General features: G+C 37.8%; 1 pseudogene; it reads left to right on the top strand.

Moving 5' to 3' along the window:
• Nucleotides 1-6,341: 6,341 nt before the first annotated feature.
• Nucleotides 6,342-14,920, top strand: LOC122048084 (annotated as a pseudogene).
• The last annotated feature ends 7,612 nt before the right edge of the window (nt 14,921-22,532 follow it).

Here is a 22,532-nt window from a genome sequence, read left to right as displayed (position 1 = left end):
CCCCAAGGAGAGGTCACATGGGGCTGCGTGAGGGAAACGCAGCAACGGAGGTGCAAGGCTGACCCGGCGGATGTGCACAGCAGTGACCGCAACGCGAGGCGACCGGCAGTGGTGCGAGGAGCGCGGTTGTTTTTTAAAAAGGGGCGCGGGGAGGAAGTCTAAGAGGCTGGAGAGTAAGAAAAAAACATTATAGTTAATTATATAACAATTTTAGTATATATTTAAAATAATTTTATATCTATTGTTTTTATATTTTAAATAAATTTTTAGATTAATATAATACGATTTAAATTTATAATCTGAATTTATTTTTATTTATAAAATTTTTTTGTCTTAAATTGCAATGAATTTTTAAATAGATATAATATAGTCTCAAATTTTATTTATAATCCATATTTATTTATTTTTATAAAAAATTATATATTTTTTTGTCTAAACTTATTTTAAATTTTGTGTTAATTATATATATATATATATATATATATATTACTATTTTATTAAAAATCTCCCCCCTTTACTAATTAATTTTGGTGAAGCCTAAAATGTATTTACGTTAATGTCTTTTTTTCTATTTACACTAAAAATAATTCTAAGGTTTATTAGTAATTACACAAGCAAAACAATCAGTGATCTAGAGTTCGAGACTCGACTGCGACATATTATTATGAATTTTTCTCATTATTAATTTTCTCTGGTTGTTTTATATTAAAAAAATATAGTTCTCTTTAGTCCCACATCTTAGAATTGACAACACTATGTTCAAAGAAGCTTCTATAAATATTTTAGGCCGACGATGTTAAAAATATACTTTTTTTAGTTTTTTTTACTAAGACAAGTATAATATTAAAATAAAATAATTTTTTACTAAGACAAGCTTCTATAATTTTTTGCATAAGTAGTTTGTTGCTGGGATTCTCTAGCGTCACTATTGCATGTGCACTATGGGATTCTCTGATGAAATTTTACCCAAATAATTAATTCTTGATTTATAAGGGTGACACTAGAAAATTCAAATAATTTATATATTATTATATTACACACGCAACGCGTGTGCACGATCGCACTAGTATATATATATATATATATATATATATATATATATATATATATATAAAATGAAACTTATTAGTAATTCCTTAACAAATTCTCTCTATTTATATAAATTTAAAATGTTTTTCTTTAAAAAAATATTAATTAAAAATAAGTATGACAAAAAAATATTTTTTGGGTTTATCAGCTAAATTTAACTTTAATAAGTAACTCAAATTTGACCAATAAAATATTAAAACTAGATGAGTATCAAAATAAAATATTAAAAAAAATGTGTAAACGAGTCAACAGTTTGAAAATAAAAGATGGTTCGAGTTTATTTAATTAAGTTAATAAGCTAAGAAAATATCATCAGTCATATATAAATTTGATATGAATTATAAATATTATATGTTAATAAGCTAAGCTCGAACTAAACTCAATTAATTTTTAAATAAGTTATTTTTAAACCGAGCCCAAGCTATTCATGAATTTTTTTAATTTCATTACAAATCGTACTTGAGCTTAAGAATTAAAACTCGAATCGAACTAGATCCAAGCTTAAGTTTAGGGGAAAACCAACCAAGTCCAATTTGAACCACCTCCAATTCAACTCATTCGATTATACTCTTAGCTAAAAATTACTAATCAAATCTAACTTTAATCATAAAAAATTATAATTTACCAACCAAATATAACTTTGCCCATTAAAAAATTAAAACTATCAGCTGATAAGTAAAAAATTAAATATTATCGATCAAATTTACTATTAAATATTATCCGTTAAATCTAATTTGATAAATAAAAAATTATACATTACCTTAAATATTATGAGTCAAATCTAATTTTAATCAGTGAAAAATTAATAATTACCAATCAATAAATAATTAAAATTTATGGGTTAAATTTAATTTTGATTAGTAAAAAATTAAAATTAGTGGCTAATATTTATTTTAGTTGATAATTATAATTATTACCAGCTAAAATTTATTTTGGCCAATAAATTATAATATGTATATGTACCGCCAAACTCATTTTGGACGGAAATAATTTACCATTAAACTCAGCTTTTTCTGCAGCGAGGGAATGAGCCAATGGGTGATCTAATGAATACAAGTTTGTCGTTAAATTTTAAATGTTCCTTAATTAATTAATGCATAAGGTTTGGGGTTGTCTATATGGTTAATGATTAAGAAATATGAGCTAGAAATACTTGTCATGGGACATGTAGCAATCGCTATAGGTTTGATGAGAAGGCGACATCAAATGGTGAGTCAGTAGTGACTTTGATTACTTCTTAACTAATTGATTGATACACAAACCTTCCAGCATTTATGAGCGATGCACAAGAACATGACGATGACAATGCAGGTATTTCTCTGTTCTCAGCGGAAAAGACTACAAACTGTCGCTGCCAGAAGCAGTTCGAATGTACTATTCTCTGTTTTTTTATTAGTTCAGCTATGGTTTTCAAAATATATATAAAATTTATCATCATCCAAACCAGCAGTATACTGAAAGTTGCTCTATTGAACTGATCATAGGTCAACTTTTTTATTATCATCCAACCAACACTCAATTGAACTGATCATAGGTCAACTTTTTTTATTATCATCCAACCAACACTCAATTGAGAGTGAATCTATTACTATTAAAAAAATATATTAATAATTTCCCTTCAATCTAGGACTAGATTTGTAGTAAACTAAGTTGACTCATATACAAGTATAATCTATACTTGTCAAATGTCAGACCGGTCATGATAAAAATTTCTCCAAGAGAATGAATCAATATTTTATTATTCGATTCAATCTTTTAATTGCTAAAGTAATAAACTTGAAGTTGATAGAGATTTGAAATCACCGAAGTGAAATGGTCGACTATTAATAGGGTCGGCAACAACATTTTGATTCAGGTAATAAAGATAATAAATAGTGTTTAATGTTGGTACGGGAAGCATCCGACGATCGAACCCAAGTTTTGATAATGGCAAAGGAATCAAAATTAAGCTTATATGTGATCTAACATGTCTGATGGAGATTGCAGGAAAGTCCTAAGTGCTCTTAGGCAAAAGTCCTAGCTACGGTTAGGCAAGATGAAAACCCTAGGGGGTAGTAACCCTACGTCCTAGAGGGTGGTAACCCTAGGTGGAGGAAAATCCTAAGGGGGGTAACCTTAGGTCCTAGGGGGGTAACCTTAGGTCCTAGGGGGTGGTAACCCTAGGTGGAGGAAAATCCTAAGGGGGGTAACCTTAGGTCCTAGGGAGTGGTAATCCTAGGTGGAAAAAAACTCTAAGGGGCAGTAACCCTAGGTCCTAGGGGATGGTAACCCTAGGCGGAAAGTCTAGTCGGTCTGGAGGACCGGACTGACATTAGGGAATCTCTCCTGAGGGGAGTAGGTGAGGACGCGTTCCCCGGAAGAGAGAACAGTAGGCGTTGGGTCGACCTAGGGTTTCCGGTAGAAAATCCGAAGTTAGACCCGGACAGTCCGATGACTGTCAAACTTTATATTTATGACATTATGTGCTAACTTTGTGTTGCAAGATATCTCTTGGACTAACGTATCTTGCAAGTACAAAGGAGCAACCTTAAGCCTAGGATGAACAGTGTCCGAGGTCCCTCCATGGAGCTTGGAGGTGCCTCGGGTGCAAAGGATAGAGCTTGCGCGCGGCAAAGCTGGAGGCGCCTCCGACTGAGCTGGAGGCGCCTTGGACTGGCATGGAGGCGCCTTCAAGTGGATCATGTTAGGATCCTTCGTACGGAGGCTAGAGAGGGGGTGTGTGAATAGCCAACCCCAAATCGTCGCGTTTCTACAAAACGTGTTAGCGCAGCGGAAAATAAACACAGAAACGAAAGGGAAAGAAGACAAACCTCAAACAAACCGATGTAACGAGGTTCGGAGATAAACTCCTACTCCTCGGCGTGTCCGTAAGGTGGACGAAGCCTATCAATCCGTCGGTGGATGAGTCCCCGGAGAACCGGCTAATAAATGCTCCTTGTGGGTGGAGAAACCTCGCCACAATACTTGTAACAACAAGAAAGGAGTACAAGGAAAGCAAGAAGCAAATACAAACAACAATATGAATGCAACACTCGCTTGCCTTCTCTGTCGATCGGAGGCGATGAAGCAGCAACTTCACAACCCAAACGCAGTAGCACGGGCGAGAAGCTCACGCGAAGCTTGAGCACCCAACAAGCTCGAACCTCGAAGCAGAAGCTTCAATCCAATGGAAGAAGAAGAAGAAGAAGAAGGAGGTGCCACTCCTTTATAACCTGCGAAGAAAACGAAGAAACACAGAAGAAATCTCGATTGGAGTGCCTGAATCGATGCGTGGACCGATCAGTTTATGTGGATCGGTCCACGATCGATCCATTCCTAAGCCTTCGCTTCGTCTCGATCGGTCCATGGACCGATCAGAATCCGATCGCTGACGATCGATCAGAACCTCTGATCGGTCCGTAGACCGATCAGCTTCTTCTCCCGAACTTCTTTGCGCCTCGATCGTTGTCGATCGGTCTCGACCGATCAGATAACCTCATGAGGCTACTGGATGGTTACTGATCGGTCCGGTGACCGATCGGGCATGCTATAATGCTTATCCCTCGACCGATCCAAACTCCCCAGCCCTAAACCTCAGACTTCTACACCAACATCCGGTCAACCTTGACCTGTTGGTTCATCATTCCTAGCATCTGGTCACTCCCTTGACCTGCTAGAATTCTCCACCAAGTGTTCGGTCAATCCCTTTGACCCACTTGGGCTTTCCTCTTCGTGCCAAGTATCCGATCACTCCCTTGATCTACTTGGACTTCCCAACACCAGATGTCCGATCACCCTTGATCCATCTGGATTTTCCCTTACCCGGCTTCACTCGCCAGGACTTTCACCTAGCTTCACTTACTAGGGTTTTTACCTGGCTTCACTCACCAGGATTTCCAATCTGGCTGGCTTCACTCACCAGGACTTTCTAACTGCCTGGCTTCACTCACCAGGACTTTCACTTTCGCCTAGCTTCACTCGCTAGGATTTTCACCTGGCTTCACTCACCAGGACTTTCCACATCCGGTCCAGAGAACGAGCTACCGAGCCCTCTCTGACCACAGTCCGGAGAACGAGCTACCGAGCCCTCTCCGTCTTCCCATGTGCCAAGCTTCCATACTTGGACTTCTCCGTGCCAAGTCTTCATACTTGGACTTTCTCCCGTGCCAAGCTCCCTGCTTGGACTTTTCCGAGTCAGGTCAACTCACCTCGGGTCAACCAGGTCAACCTTGACCACGAGTTGCACCCACAATCTCCCAAGCTTGTATCCTTGTCAAACATCAAGATACAACTTTTCTGTTCACGTCAAACATCATCATAACTCGTCAAACATCAAAACATAACTCGAGTCAAGTCAACTCGAGTCTGGTCAACCAGGTCAACCTTGACCTAAGGTTGCACCAACAGATCAGAGGAGAAGTTTTCAGCGCTGATCCACGCGGTTGACTCGGCATGCTGGAGGCACCTTGGATGGTATTTGAGGTGCCTCAAGCAGTGTATAAAAGGAGGTTTCGAGCAGCAGGTTGAATCATCAATTCTAAAGTGTTCTTCCTTCCTGTGCTGCTCAAGAAACGACCCGGCTAAGCTACGACAAGTTCCCGATGACTCGAAGCTGCAATTTTTCACTTAGTGTTGTCGGTGTAGTTTATTTTCAGTTCACTTAATTGCAATTCTTTATTGTACCAAAATTCTGATATTATAGTTGTTGCCCACCGAAAGCGATCAACGATCGCAGGCCTTGGAGTAGGAGTCGCCCAAGGCTCCGAACTAAGTAAATAACTTGTGTTCGTGTGTTGCTTTCCTTTACTATTTCCGCTGCGTTATTCAGATACATTTTTCGATTATGAAACGTGTGAAATCCACGAGCGCTATTCACCCCCCGTAGCGCTTCTCGATCAAACAATTTGTATCAGAGCGAGGTTAGCTTTGATTTGGTGCAACCACCAATCAAGCATTCTTTTCGTGGTGTTTTTCAATTTTCGGAGTCGATTGGAATTAGTATAATTGCTACATTCTGATCCAGTTCTTTTCGTAATCATATTCTCTTCTCGAAGTTGGTGCAACACCACTCGAGAACGCAATTTATTCTTATTTCCATATCGCACTACTAATCCAGGATCAAGTCCTGAGACATCTTTTTGTTTCTTTATGTGCATATTCTCTAAATGGCCCAACAAGAAGGCTACAATACTGTCCGCCCCTCTCTCTTCACCGGAGAAGATATCAGTTACTGGAAGGGCAGAATGAAAATTTTCCTGAAGATCCAGTTCGAGATGTGGATGATCGTCAATACTGGGTTTGAACTACCGACTGATGGAGACGGCAACCCAGTTCCCTGCGAATACTGGGATCCAGCATTAATCAAGAAGGTGGAAGCAAATGCTAGAGCAACTTGCACCTTCCAGTGTGGACTAACAAAAGAGGAGCTCAACCGCGTCGACCCTTTTTCCAACGCCAAGGAGTTGTGGGAGAAGTTGATCAAACTTCATGAAGGAACATCCGACACCAAAGTCAGTAAAAGAGACTTAATATTTAATAAATTATATCATATTAAATTGCAAGAAGGCGACACAGCTACCCAACTCCATGCCCGGATACAAGACCTACTCAACGGACTTCATGTGATCGGGCAAAAGGTAGACAATCGGGACATCATTAGGTATTCCTTAAACGCCTTTCCGAGGAATACCTTGTGGGCATCCATGGTAGATGCCTACAAGGTTTCTAAGGACCTGTCCTCTATTAAATTAGATGAATTGTTTGCTGAGTTTGAGCTTCATGAACAGATTAACTCACGTCCGGTCGAGAAAGGTTTGGCTTTGATTGCAGGTACAGGAAGAGCATGCGAGTCAAGATCAAAGCGCAGAACCGAACCGGAGTCAGAAGAAGAACCGGATTCGGATGATGACGACGACGAGCTCACAGCTGAACTCATCAACCTAGTGAGGAAACTCTACAAGAAAAAGAAAGGCTTCAACATAAAGGACCTCAAGAAGGTAATTCAATCCAAGGAGGCCCAAGCAAAGGTAAAGTTCGAGGTGACGTGCTACGGGTGCAATCAAAAGGGGCATTCAAGGCGAACTGCCCAAACCAGAAAGATCCAAAGAAACCAAGGAAGAAGAAAGCTCTGAAGGCAACCTGGGGCGAGTCTTCATCAGAAGAATCTGATGACAAAGAACTCGAGCAGGCAAGCCTTCTCGCACTGACGACCCGGGACTACACCAACGAAACTAGAAGCGAGGACGAATCGAAAGCCGAGTCTGAGAGAAGCCATGGATCCGTATCCGTTTCCGAAGGGCCAAACCCTGCTATAAGTATAAATCGTCTTTATAATTTAATTAATTATTTAATGTGTAAATTAGCTAAGTCTAATGTTTGGGTCAAGTCGCTTCTAAAAGAGGTAACATCTCTTAAAGATAAAGAAGTGACTAATACCAAATCTTTGACTGAATCTGTTCAGATTGGAACCTCAACTCAAGTCTAAAAGCTTGAGGAAGAGAATTTCAGCCTAAAAATTCAAATCAAAGATTTAAAGACCGCATTGGAATAGTTTACACTGGGTTCCAAGAATCTTGACTTGATTCTCGGAAAACAGAAGGTCGTATACAATCGATCCGGACTAGGATTTAAAGCTAAAAAGAAATTTCGTTCATATTTATCGCTTATTAACAGACCAAATAGTAAAATGGTTCAAGCATGGGTACCCAAGTCCAATCTGGTCAATCAAGTTGGACTTGATCAATATTGGGTTCCCAAGGATCAAGTACATTACCTTGATAGACCATATCGAGGCTATGATCCAGGGGGGAGCAAATAGGAAAAATATCCTGATAAAAAGATAAACCATTAAAGGAATATAACTCAAATATATAAAATTAAATAAAAATATATAAAATTATCAATAATGTAAGGCAGCCTTCGGAACAGCTGGCACCTCCAAAACTAACCTACCCGACAGGGTAATCCAAACCAAGCTACCCGGCAGGGTAATTAGAACTAATTAGAAAGGGAACAAGTTTAATTTGACCTATGGTACTAGTGAAATTTTGGATGATAGTACGTTAGGGAAGTTTAGTCTATGCATGTCTAGGAAGATATGACTTCGACCTGGTGCATTTGGCTAAGTGGAACTAACCGAAGCGACCCTTTATGGATCCTAACCAGTTAGATAAATGTTTTGTATTAAGTTCAGCGGATAGGACTATTTGGAAAACCTCGAAGGCATGGTTACTTTAATGATGTCCAAGTGACTCACCATAGCCCAGAAGTTTATCCAAAGAATGCCTATTTGTTGAGCCCAAAACTAAACCTGAATCTAACACAAAGTTAACCCAAACCCTGTAATTGAACCCAATTCGTCTCACAAAATTATAAGATTTCCTGATTTGAAATCTAGATCGGGTGAGATGACTAAGGATTAAAAATCAAATTATAATTAAAATTAAATTAAATTAAAATTAAATTAAATTAAAATAAATTAAAATTATTAAATTGAAAAACTTATTTAAAAATTATTTTAAAAACTTATTTAAAAATTCTTTTAAAAACCTATTTAAAAATTCTTTTAAAAATTCCTTTAAAAACCTATTTAAAAACTTATTTAAAAATTCTTTTAAAAAACTATTTTCAATTTTTTTTAAAAAAAACTTATTTCAAAATTCTTTTAAAAACTTATTTAAAAACTTATTTTAAAAATTCTTTTAAAAACTTATTTAAAAACTTATTTAAAAATTCTTTTAAAAAACCTATTTAAAAACTTATTTCATTTTTTTTAAAAAAAACTTATTTCAAAATTCTTTTAAAATTTTATTTAAAAATTCTTTTAAAAACTTATTTAAAAACTTACTTAAAAATTCTTTTAAAACCTATTTAAAAATTCTTTTAAAAAAAACTTATTTAAAAATTCTTTTAAAAACTTATTTAAAAATTTATTTAAAAATTCTTTTAAAAACTTATTTAAAAACTTATTCAAAAATTCTTTAAAACTTAGTTAAAACTTAAGTTTAAACTCAAAGCAATTTAATTAAAGTAATGAATTTGATTCAAAATTAAAAGCAAATAGCGCAAGCGCCTCCAACTGCTTGGAGGCACCCTCACATGCGGCAGGAAAATTCCCGCCAAAAACCTCGAAGGCGTCTCCAACCGAGTCTGAGGCACCTTCAACATGTCATCTAAGGCGCCTTCAAATCCTTTAAGGCGCCTTCAATACCAAAAAAAAAAAAGCGAACAGAGTGTATTCTGTTCGTCACTTCAACGCCAAAATTCTCGATCCAAGGCGCCTTAAACTCGGATTTCCACCGTTCAACTCCTCCAACTCCCTACAATGCCTCCTAGGTATGCCTTAAAACCATCCTAATACTCTTACATGCTATTTTTATGCATTTTCTTAGTATATATATGTTGATTGAATCAAAAATAGGAAGTGCCGAATTATTGATCCTGCTCCTGCTAGCATACCTTCCACCGATCCTAGGTTCCCCTCAGAGCGGAATAGGATTGAGTTCACTAGACATAAGTTTACCACTATTAAACCTAGATACCTGAATATGACATTTTTTGCTCAGTTTGGTCAGCCTACGGTCCAGATGATAAAGCACTCTCAACTTAGCAAACTGGTTTATTGCAGTCATGCAATAAATCAGGACCTTTGTGCTCAGTTCTTCAATAACCTCGAGAAGGTTGACGATCTGACCTACTCCTCCAGAGTAGGGGGACAGGATATCCAGTTTACCCCACTACAACAAAATTCCTCATAGACATCAGTGGAACAACAACAGTTTTAAGCAAAAACCGATGTCTTTGAGTATTTTACACCAGTTTTTCTAAAAACCAATGTCTATGAGCGCTGAATTTCGCTCATAAACATCGATTTTTTAGCCGATGTCTATGAGCGCCTTTTTTTTTCGTTAATAGACACTGATTTTAACAGCGGTTTTTAAAACCCGGTGTCTATGATAAATAAAATAATTTAATTTTTCCACCTATACTTAGCCAAAATTTACAACACTTCCCTCCAAACCTAAACCTATATCGCGCCGTCCTTCCCCTTGCTAGATCGACGCCCCCTTCCTCTCCGATCAAGATCAACACACGACTCCCTTGTGACGTCTGTGGAAAACGACCACATCCATATCCTCTTTCCCCTTCTCTTCTCCTCTCCCTTCCATCTTTGCCCTCTCGCGGGTTGCTCCATCTCTTAGGGTTTCTTCTCCTCATGCTTTCTGGTTTCTCCGTCTTTTCCTCATGCTTCTTGGTGCTTAGGGTTTCTGCTCCTTCGTCGTCTGCACATTTTGTACCTCGCCTAGGGATCTTTCCAATGACGACGTCCTCGACCGCTTCCGCTCTCATTCTCGCCATCATCCTTCTGCTTGTCGCCCCCTTGTCACCTGGGAACTGCGCATCGACTGGAGAAGGTAACGCTCTCTTCTTCTCTTTCGGTGGGTCGAGGAAAAATCGGAGCTTCGCCACGGAGTTTGCCCTCTATGGCGATGCTGAGATGAATAGTTCGGAGGTGAGGGTGACGCGTGCGGTGAACGAGAGCTCCGAACTTATGATTTACTGGAAACCAGTCAGATTCTTCGGCACCAAGCCCGGGTTCTCTTCTTCCTTCTCGTTCTCTGTTTCGCCCGGCAATGGCGGAGGCCTAGCTTTCTTTTTTTCTCCGGTCAGCGTTCCCTTGGAACCGGCGAATGGCGACTGGTCTAGGTTATCGACCAGTGTCGTTGCAGTGAAGTTCGTGACAACAGCAAGCCTCGTCGAAGTCGATGTTGGCAGAGAACTTTTGACAAAAAGCAGTAATCTTTCTGACGACGGTTTGCTTCTCATCCTCAGCAGAGGAGAAAATTTTCATTCTTGGATTGATTACGGCGGAGAATCGAAGAGAATAGAGGTCAGGCTTTGCCAGGATAAGGATCCGAAGGAAGCAGCCCCTTCGATCTCTCACTCTATCGATTTGTCTTACATGTTGTGGAGGGAGGCGTCCTGGGTGGGTTTATCTTCCTGGAGTGGCAATTCTAGTCATGGCAGTAGCATATACTCGTGGAATTTTATAGAGAAGAGTAAGCTCTGTACTTGCACAATTCCAGTTTATTCTGCATTAATGCTTAGCAGCTTCAGGCATTCATATGACTGATGATGAAAGAAAATTAATTGTTCTATAATATAAGTACAGGATTGTTATATCAAAAAATTCATGCTAAAAAAATTTAGTAAAAAATATTTATGGACTCAGTGCATCTTTTTTTAACTAATAAATTGTAAAATAGTTTCCTTGTTTCCCATTCTTTAGGTTATCCTTTGATTGTTACTGCTTCATAGCATCATGAATGTTTTGTTTGGTCTATTAAGTTGTTTGGCTGTGGTTAATTTCAGCTCCTGTTTGAAACAAGAAAATGGTTTTGGTGCTGAGTGAATAGGAGAAATACTAATATACATGTATCCTGATTATATTTGCCCCTTTCATGGAAATTACTATATATTTCTTGTTCCTATTTAACTTTTACAATTCATTTCTGATTATTTTTCATTGTACGTTGTATTTGTTTGCCTAGTTCCTGTTTGCTACTTTGTATACAAGTCTCAATTCTTAATCAGGATCGGACAAGATGTGCTGCATGATGTATTTAAAAGGATACTTCTTTCATAATATAGTGATATTCATCGCCTATTCTCATAGAAATTGTTTTGACAGGATTTGTGATAGAGCAGGAGTTTTTCCTACTTGCAGGCATCACTCACTAATGATGCTACTGTATCTGTCAACAGATGCTTGTGGAGTCCTGAAGGTTCTATTCTTGGTATCGCGAAGCAAAAAAATAAAGTTGGATTATTTTGATCAAGTTCATCAAACTAAAATTCTTGTTATTCTTCTGTGATACTAATAGGTGTTGCATTTTCAAAGCATCTAGTGCAGATCTATGCTTTTAATCTAAATGAAGAATTACGACAACATTTGGAGGTCAGTTAATAGTTATGGTGTTTGGCAACCATATATATGATGATGATGATAGCATCTTGTTCTGCAGATTGATGCTCATATAGGCAGTGTTAATGACATTGCCTTTTCCTATCCCAAGAAGACTCTCTCGATCATCACTTGCGGCGATGACAAGGCAATTAAAGTGAGTAAAACCATGTGGTTCATCAGTCAGAAGATTGTACAAGAAGAATTGTATGTTCTTAATAGGTTCCGTTGCATGATGAATAGGTGTGGGATGATTCAACTGGACAGAAACAGTATACATTTGAAGGCCATGAAGCCCCTGTTTATTCTGTTTGTCCTCACTTCAACGGGTCTATCCATGTATGTATTTGCTCTGCTACATACTGTTTCTATTCAATTTAGTTTATTTCTAGTGTTTCATTATTTCTATCTGTGAAATTTTTCTTCTCAACTTCAACTGATGGTAAAATCAAAGCATGGAGCTATGAGGGTTTGAGATCTAGAGTTGCCTATGAAGCTCCTGGCCACTGGTGCACAACAATGGCATATAGTGCAGATGGAACAAGGCTTTTTTCATGTGGAACAAGTAAAGATGGGGATTCACATTTAGTTGAGTGGAATGAGACTGGAACTATTAAGCAGACATACAATGGCTTTAGAAAACACTCATTGGGAGTTGTTCAGTTCGACATAACTCGGAACCGCTTCTTGGTTGCAGGGGATGAATTCCAGATTAAGTTTTGGGATATGGATAACACTGATATACTGACTACTACTGATGCAAATGGAGGACTTCCTGTTAGTAGCTTAATCTACGTTAGCTTTTCTTGTATATTTCTTGCAGTTCAAACTTTGAGTTTGTATGCAACTCTTATTTCTCCATGCTAGGCATTTCCTCACTTGAGATTCCAGAAAGATGGTTCATTACTTGCTATTACGACTAGTGATAATGGAATTAAAATCCTGGCAAATGCTGATGGACAACGGGTTTTAAGGATGCTTGAGGTTTCACATAGTGTTTCTAAACAATCTAATTCCAATGTGAAGGTAATATTCAGCAACTACTCAAAGTGAATATTGTGTTTACAAAATTTTATATGACATGAGCAAAATCTGCAGGCTGTTGTGGATAGTACTAGAGCTGCTGATATCAAGCCAAGGATTCCTGAAGAAACTGAAAGAATCAGAAGCTGGAAGCTAACTGAGATTGTGAATGTTGGGCATCTTAAAACTTTGCGTTTGCCCGATTCAACATCAGTAGTGAGCAAGGTTGTGAGATTGATATACACCAATTCTGGATGCAGTTTACTAGCACTTGGTTCCAATGCAGTGCATAAACTCTGCAGTGGCCGTGCGATGAACGAAATCCATCGGGCAAGGTCAGAAAGAAACAATTGTAAGAAATTATCTATTTGCTATAAGCCTAGTGCTGATTGTTTGCTTTGCTTGTTCAGTCAACTGCATCTGTTGCTCCTCAGCTCCGTCAGCCACCAAATGGTATTCTTATGACCAATGAAAGGAGTGATAACAATCCAGAATAAGCAACTGCTTGTATTGCTTTATCTAAGAATGACTCTTATGCAACGTCTGCATCAGGTGGAAAAGTTTCTCTGTTAAATATGAGGACTTTTAAGGTGCGTAGCCATGAATTGATTTTACTCTTGCTACCAAAAATGGAGAAACCAAACCGACTAAACCGACTAAATCGAAACATATCTTTCAGGTTATAACCACTTTTATGCCAACCCCACCGGCAGCCACGTCTTTAGCATTTCATCCTGAAGATAATAACATGATTGCCGCTAGAATGGAAGATTCTAGTATTTTGATCTATAATATTCGGATTGATGAGGTTCATAATCTCGTGCTTTCTATTTGTCAAACTATGTCGATTCTTGATGCCTTCTATAGTTTGTATTGCTTTTGAAATTCAATAGGTAACTTCCTCTTTTGCATTACTTTGAAATCATTGTCTATAACGTCACTTTCTTGTAGGTGAAAATCAAACTCAAGGGCCACCAAAAAAAGATAACCGTCTTGTATTTTCCCCTTCACTAAATGTTCTCGTGTCTGCTGGAGCCGATGCTCAGGTGTGCAGATAAAAAATAATTCATTGTCGACCATATCTCCACTTGCGTTCCGAGTCATATTTTAAAGTTGTATCTGCTAACATCTTCGCTTCTAATGTATATTCTAACCCCTTTACTTGGTGATTATATGCAGCTTTGTGTTTGGAGCATAGGTAGTTGGGAGAAGAAAAACTCCCGCTTTATCCAGGCGTTTACTGGATGTACATCTCCATTAGTTGGGGACATCCAAATTCAATTTCACAGTAATCAGACACATCTGTTGGTTGTTCACGAAAGACAAATAGCTATCTATAACAGTAAACTCGATTCTTTGTGTTGGGTTAGTTCTTTGTGTTGACCAGAATATCACTTAGTATTAGTCACTTTGTTAAGATTAAGAGAATTATACTTTTCAAGTAACATTTATTTCTTCTTTGTCATCTATTACCAACATATTTTTTGTTTTTATAACTTTTGTCAAAATGAGTAATTTAACATTTTTTGGGTATTGATTTTGTTTTCTTTATGTGCTTATTTCTTAATAATTTTTCTCATTGACCAAGAAGTTTTTGGACATGTTATTTTACTTTACATTATTCCTATTTCTTTCATTAGATGTTGAGATTGTGGAAATTTCCTATGCAGCGTCTTTCAGATATTTTGAAGGTAAATGGATGTATTCAGGAACTCCAACTAAACAGTTCAGGTATTGGAGATGAGGTTGTTTAATTTTACTTGTTGCAAGTTCCGGTTGTTTGTTTCTTGAGGAAGAAAATGATTCTTGATTCTGGTAAAGTCTGAATGCTAAATATGTTATGTAGGGTGCAAGGGTTATTGCTGATATGCTGAAAGAAAATCAAACTTTACGTGTACTGGAACGCAACAATAATATGATTGAATATTCTGTATGACCTTATTCTTGGGCAATCTTTCATGTTTTTTTATGAAATTCCTAGATCTTTTACACTTTGTTTCTGGTGTCCTTACTCCTTGCACCTTATTTCCATGTGAAATTTTATAGGGTTTTGCAAGTCTTGCTGGAGCACTAGTTGAGAATAAGGCAATTCGATCTATACATCTCAAGCTAATAAGACTTACACACACTTAGATTTTCTATCCATGCAGTTCTTTCTTGCAGATTTAATTTTTTCATCAGATCTGTTGGCTTTCCAGTATTTATTGATTGTACTACTTCTCAGCAATTATGTAAAACTATATTTCTTCTTGTTTAGGAAAAATAACACTTCTAGATATTGGCAACAATGAGATTGATCCCAAGGGCGCCTTTAGCATCGCTGAGTTTGTTAAGAAAACTAAGTCCTTGCTACGGCTGAATCTTTACATGAATGACATTGGCGATGCGGTGTGGTTATTGACTATTGTTGCTTTATGCTCTGTTGCTTCACTTCTGAAACATAAATTATCATTTAAGGTGCATATATATATCTCATTGGAAATCATATAAATGAATTGATGTTACTCATCTTTATTGCTGCTGAGGAATTTATTTACTTTCCATGTACTCTTAGTGATAAAAGTGAATTTATTATTTGCAAACTAAAAGTGAATTTATTTACTTTTCATGTACTCTTAGTGGTAAACAGTTATGCCATTTGGGCCGACTACTAATGAATTGAATTTGAAAGATTAAATTGCTGTTTATGTAGTTAGATTAAAATTTTTGGTTTGGATTATATTAAGTTCCCAGGAATGATAGATCTATCACTATATGATGTGGTTGAGATAAATGATGAATGTTTTTCTTTTTAAGCATTCCAATTAGTCATCTTGTTACCTGGTGCTCTTACTACTTTTTCAACTATGATTTTTAGTCTTGCCTTACTAATATATTATTTATGTGTTTTTACAGTTTACAAATCTCAAGTACTCCAGAGTTGAAATTGATGAAGTGCGGTTCGAGTGGGCTGAATGCATGCTAGATTACATTTGAAGTGCGGTTCTACCTTGATGTGTTATTAAAAGAATGTTCTACCTTGATTTTGATATCTATTAGCTAGCTTTTGATGTAAAAAGAATGTTTGGGTATTTTATGGATATTGTTGTAAGAAGATTATTTATATAATTTGTGAATTTTTGTGTATTTTATGGATATTGTTGAATGAAGAATATTTGTATAATTTGTGAATATTTGTGTATTTTTTTTTATTATTGTCGCTTTTTCATTGTTTCGGAAATCAAATTTGTGCTGTTAAAAAATATACATATTACATCGGTTTTCCACCGCTGCAAAACCGGTGTTATTAACTAATATTACATCGGTCATTTACCGCTGCCAAAACTGGTGTTATTAACATACAATATCACATCGGTTTTACACCGTTGATGAAACAGTGTCGTTAAGTGATACTACACCGGTTAATAACCGATTCGAAGACCGGTGTCGTTAAGTGATACTACACCAGTTTTAACCCGATGTCTAAAATGACAGACTTTTAACATCGGCTTCATAGACATCGGTCGAAAATGAAATAGACACCGGTGGAAAACCGATGTCTATGAAGGTTTTTATTGTAGTGCCCCTTCTTTGATTCGCTCTAGTTTAGACCTTAGATCATCTGCATGTCCCTTTTTGTGTTACCCGGCTAGGGATTTACCATTTGCTGGCCCCTATTCCCACATCACATTAGACATCATCTACATGTATTTCTTTGGGGAGGAGAGACCAGAGATCTTGACTGAGTTCAAGTCACTCTCCCTTAGGGTTCAGAGCTATATTATGTACAGAGTCTTGACATCATGTATTTTGCCGATCACGTCTCGGGATGTCCCGAAGATGCGACCCTCATATTCCTTTTTCCTGTATGCATTATGTCAGCGCTTAGACATCGATATAGCATTACATATGTTCCATAACATCGTTCATGCTTCCAGTCTAGTCACGTCCCATGAGATCCACATGCCCTACTGTCACATCCTGACATCTATTTCCTCGACCCTTGGGATTGATACCACCCAGGGGACAGTTGTCCCTCTAGGACATTATGATGAGTTCGAGCAGCGTAATCTCAGATTAGCCCAGATAGACATCACCGTTGAGGGGATCCTACCTTGGAAAGGTAGACCACAGCCAGCCGCTGCTCCGATAGGGCCCGAGGCAGATGACGAGTTTGTTGCCTTCTTTGCTCCAACCGAGGGAGGACTGGTTAGAGTTTACAGCCGAGGATTTTCATGGACAACCCTCCTGTTCGGCAGGGCCCTCGACCTCGACACGACCTTCCACCTCCTTATCGGTCGAGGACTGACTTACACGTCTCGAGATTCACTCCGCACAGACACGACGACTTATCCTGGATGAATTTCGCATGCTTCGTGTAGAGATAGCCTCCGGCTTTTCCTCTTTTCGTCAGGGACAACCTGCACCCAAGCAGCCTCTTCAACCACCTCCAGCTGACGACCCTCCAGCTGATGATCCTACACATTTATACTATCTTTTCATGCGTTGTACTTTGGACTTTGGACACAGATACTTTCATCTGCTATTCTATTATTACCTAGTTAAACTTTTACCTATCAGAATTTAGTTACTCAACCTATTTTTCTGCTTACTAGTTTTTGTTATATTTAAGTTGCTTAGTTCTACACATATTAGACTTTTGCTTAGTTTCTTTTATAAAATTTCTAGGAAAAATGTCTTCAAAATCCCAATTTTATTAGACTTTCAAAATTTGGACTTAGCCTAGGCACTAACCCTAGAAATCATGTTCCTCTAGTTTCAGCCAGAGCATCTCACAAGCACACTAGGCATAACTTGCTTGTGTTTGAGAAACTTAGATCGGCGTGAGATGCATAGGGTACAACTTAGACTTCAGAATGCTTATTTCTGTGCATCGTAGTAAGTCTGGGCATTAAAAACCGACATTACATTAATCAAGTTAAGTCATCCAGAACTAGTCAATTCTAACTGGATCAATTGACTTAACTTGACTAATCAAGTGAAACTTGTTGCCCTCTAGGTAATCATCTAGTAGCTAAATGGTTAGACATGCGGTCAAGAGGATTAAATGTTTAATTTAAATATTTTTAGAGTTACTCATGCTTGGACTTTAGGACTTCTTCGAATTATGTGAAAATGGCCATAGTTACAACTTCACAAGCTTATCTTTTCTCAAAAGCTTTTTAAAACTTAGTCTTTTTCGAAATCTTTTCAAAAATCCAGATTTTCAAATTACTTTACTAAATATTTTTCTTAGCTGGATATCTCTCAAAAGGCTTGTTAAATTTAGCTAACTATTTTTTAGCTTTTTCAAAAATTAATTTTGCAAAAAGCTTAGCTAAATATTTTTTAGATTCTTTAATTAAGCTAAGTATCTTTCGAAAAAACCTTTTAATTTTAACTTAATATTGTTCAAAAAATGTTTCGAAACTAAATATTTAAAATGCTTTAAGAATTTAACTACATATTTTTTTAACAAAACCTTTTAAATTTAACTTTTTAAGTATTTTACAAGATTTTTAAACCTGTCAATATTTTTCAAATTTAGATGAGTTACTTTTCAAAGTCAAAATAATTTTCCTTGGCTTAAGTCATTTTTCAAACTTAATCAAGAATATTAATTTCAGAAAATTAAAAGTTTCACTTAGCTGAAAGTTTTACAATAATTTTAACTCCTAAAAGCTAAGTATTAACTTTATGTTTTATAAACATTTTTTGACAAGTTAAAGACAAGCTAAGGCCATTAATCACTATTCCTTTCTACTCCCCTTCTACTCCCTTGTTATTTTGATATATGGCAAAGGGGGAGAGTAGGAAAATTCAAAAAACAAAAATTTAAATTAAAGAGCTCTTATTAAGGGGGAGCCTTACATCGTTAAAATTTTAAGTATGTTTTAGCTTAAGTTATGTTTATTTACTTAAGCTTGTTTATGTTTAAACTTTGAAGATCGTTTATGCATCTATTTTACTTAACTTTGAATTTCAGTTGTCACAATAAAAAAGGGGGAGATTCTTGGTGCGGGAAGCATACGACGATCGAACCCAAATTTTGATAATGGCAAAGGAATCAAAGTTAAGCTTATATGTGATCTAACATGTTTGATGGAGATTGCAGGAAAGTCCTAAGTGCTCTTAGGCAAAAGTCCTAGCTGCGGTTAGGCAAGGTGAAAATCCTAGGCGGTGGTAACCCTAGATCCTATGGGGTGGTAACCCTAGGTGGAGGAAAATCCTAAGGGGGGGGGGGGGTAACCTTAGGTCCTAGGGGGCGGTAACCCTAGGTGGAGGAAAATCCTAAGGGGGGTAACCTTAGGTCCTAGGGAGTGGTAACCCTAGGTGGAGAAAAATCCTAGGGGGCGATAACCCTAGGTCCTAGGGGATGGTAACCCTAGGCGGAAAGTCCAGTCGGTTTGGAGGACCGGACTGGCATCAGGTAATCTCTCCTGAGGGGAGTAGGTGAGGACACATTCCCCGGAAGCGAGACAGTAGGCGTCGGGTCGACTTAGGGTTTCCGGTAGGAAATCCGAAGTCAGACTCGGACAGTCCGATGACTGTTAAACTTTATATTTATGATATTATATGCTAATTTTGTGTTGCAGGATATTTGTTGGACTAACGTATCTTGTAGGTACAAAGGAGCAACCTTAAGTCTCGGATGAACAGTGTCCGAGGCGCCTCCATGGATCTTGGAGGCGCCTCGGGTGCAAAGGATAGAGCTTGCATGCGGTAGAGCTGGAGGCGCCTCAGACTGAGCTGGAGGCGCCTTCAAGTGGATCAGAGGAGAAGTTTTCAGCGCTAATCCACGCGGCTGGCTTGTCATGCTGGAGGCGCCTTGGATGGTGTTTGAGGTGCCTCAAGCAGTGTATAAAAGGAGGTTTCGAGCAGCAGGTTGAATCATCAATTCTAAAGTGTTCTTCCTTCCTATGCTGCTCAAGAAACGACCCGGCTAAGCTACGATAAGTTCCTGACGACCCGAAGCTACAGTTTTTCACTTAGTGTTGTCGGTATAGTTTATTTTCAGTTCACTTAATTGTAATTATTTATTGTACCAAAATTCTGATATTATAGTTGTTGCCCACCGAAAGCGATCAACGATCGAGGGTCTTGGAGTAGGAGTCGCCCAAGGCTCCGAACCAAGTAAATAACTTGTGTTCGTGTGTTGCTTTCCTTTACTATTTCCACTGCGTTATTCCGATACATTTTTTGATTACGAAACGTGTGAAAGCCACGAGCGCTATTCACCCCCCTCTAGCGCTTCTCGATCCAACATTTAATTGACCATCTAGCTCTTGAGTAGAAAAGTAAAAGAAATCTTCATCTACTTTATTTTTTTTCCAAGTTTTCCTTCTCTACCATGCATCTTCCTTCTGCTCGACAGATTGCCTGTGCTAGTAATCAGATACTATCTCAATTTACCACTAGTGTTTGGTGGAGATTCGCAGTTTGCCGTTAGATCCTAGAAAATAGATGACACACAACAACTTGAAACCACTGCCGGAGGAGGGACGAATATTGTAAGGGAATAGGTTGCTAAACACGCAAACGCGCAGCGAAAAAACCTATTTCCTCCAGATGATCCATGCGAAGAGAAACATAATCTTATACTAAGTTAGATCTAAAGACATGATAGAGTTATACCTTTGAAGCGTGCTCACGATCTCTCGACAGCTAGGATCACAGCATGATCAAGCGTTCGCGCCTCTACGGTATCCACACGAACAAGTCTTGCCTTCGTTTGTCTCACAAACTCAACAAGATGGAGATCAAAACACCTAAGGTTGTGCTAGCAACCTCAACTAGGAGTTTCGGCCAAGAAGAGGGAAGGAGGAAGAAGAAGATCAAGGAGACCTTTCACCTTCTCAAGTGATCAAATCTTTTGAAAAATATCATCCAAATGATATTTATAGCCATCCCATGGAATACCAAGAGTCTCCACCCTTTCATCTTCTAATCCAATGGCTCAAAATCAACCATTCAATCCAATGGTTGAATTTTGACCATTCAACTTCCTTGTTGAACTCAAGTTCACCCAATAAGTCTAACCCATTGATTCCCATGCAATTCGACTCAATCCAACAATTGGATCTATTTGAGTCTAACTCAATGAGTCTAATTCGGATTACACTTAATCCAATGAGTGGGTTCATTCGAGTCTAACTCAATGATTAATCCAAAAAGCCTAATCATCTCATGATTGGCTCTTAGGGATAATTACTAACAATCTCCCACTAGCACTAGTGTCAATCACCACTAAGATGACACCAACACTTTGGATTTACCAATTATTCTTAATATCCTTTGTATTTTAGTCAAACTAAAATACCCATCTCCATATCTACTTATTTTTTGTGTATGACCCTGTAGGCTCTCTTAACGTTGGCAATGTATCCAAATCAACATTTGCGATACATAAACAACGAGTGACATCTAGCAAGGCATCATTGCTACCCAAGTGACGAGAAAGTCGTGATCCAACCAAACATTTCCGTGGCTATCATGTTGTATGACTTGGTCCCTCTATCTATGATATCTAGATTGATCAATGAGGCATAGACCGTGTCATCCTCTTATCAATCTTTGTGTTTCTTGATCTCCAAGTAGACACACTTATCAAATAAGCTCAATATCTCATATTGACTCATTTATGCATGGTCATGCTTTCTTGTGTCCTACTAATCAAGGGGCCCACAGATATCGCTTCTATCATATGGAAGAGATATATCTCATCTACATCACTAACATCTCTCCGCATAATTCATTGCATACCCAGTGATCGACTTTATAGTCCACCCTGTTACGGGTGACGTTTGACGTTACCAAAGTATACAACTCCTTATGTAGGGAACCGTAGTGACTTCAGGTCTAAGGACTATTCATACCAATAGTCACATGAGAATGTTTATGAAACTCATATGACGATCCATGAAACATTCTCATGGTGGGTCATTCAGTATATATTCTCTAATATATACCCATGTGTCAACCTGATATCTCATATTCATGACTTGTGAGATCAAGTCATCCGTTAACCTACATGATAGTCTCAATGCATTAATATTGTCCTTGTATATTAATGCTCGACTAGGAATAGTTAAGAGTAGTGTTCTCTACAATATCTCACTATCAATTCAACCAATTGATATTGTAGATAAGAACCTACTACCCAAGGACATTATTATATTTATTCAATCGACACTGAACTGTAATAAATATAATAACCATAATCTTTACCTTTTAATTAATAGTGATATATGATACAAAATGAGTCATTTACAATCATCTCATAATTGATACTAGGGCTAATACTAACAATCCATTAGCACTAGTGACAATCCCTGAGGTATCGAATACCCATTGACCTAGTGTGGCCATCATGCTTTCCTTGTGCCAAAGCTTTGGTCAAAGGATCCGCAATGTTAGCATCCGTTGGGACTCTGCATATCATCATATCTCATATATCGATGACCCCTCAAATCATTGTAGTATCCAATACCTAAGACAA

This window comes from Zingiber officinale, chromosome 2B (assembly GCF_018446385.1).
Source record: "Zingiber officinale cultivar Zhangliang chromosome 2B, Zo_v1.1, whole genome shotgun sequence".
Lineage (NCBI taxonomy): Eukaryota > Viridiplantae > Streptophyta > Magnoliopsida > Zingiberales > Zingiberaceae > Zingiber > Zingiber officinale.
This window is presented reverse-complemented; position numbering and strand designations above follow the sequence as displayed.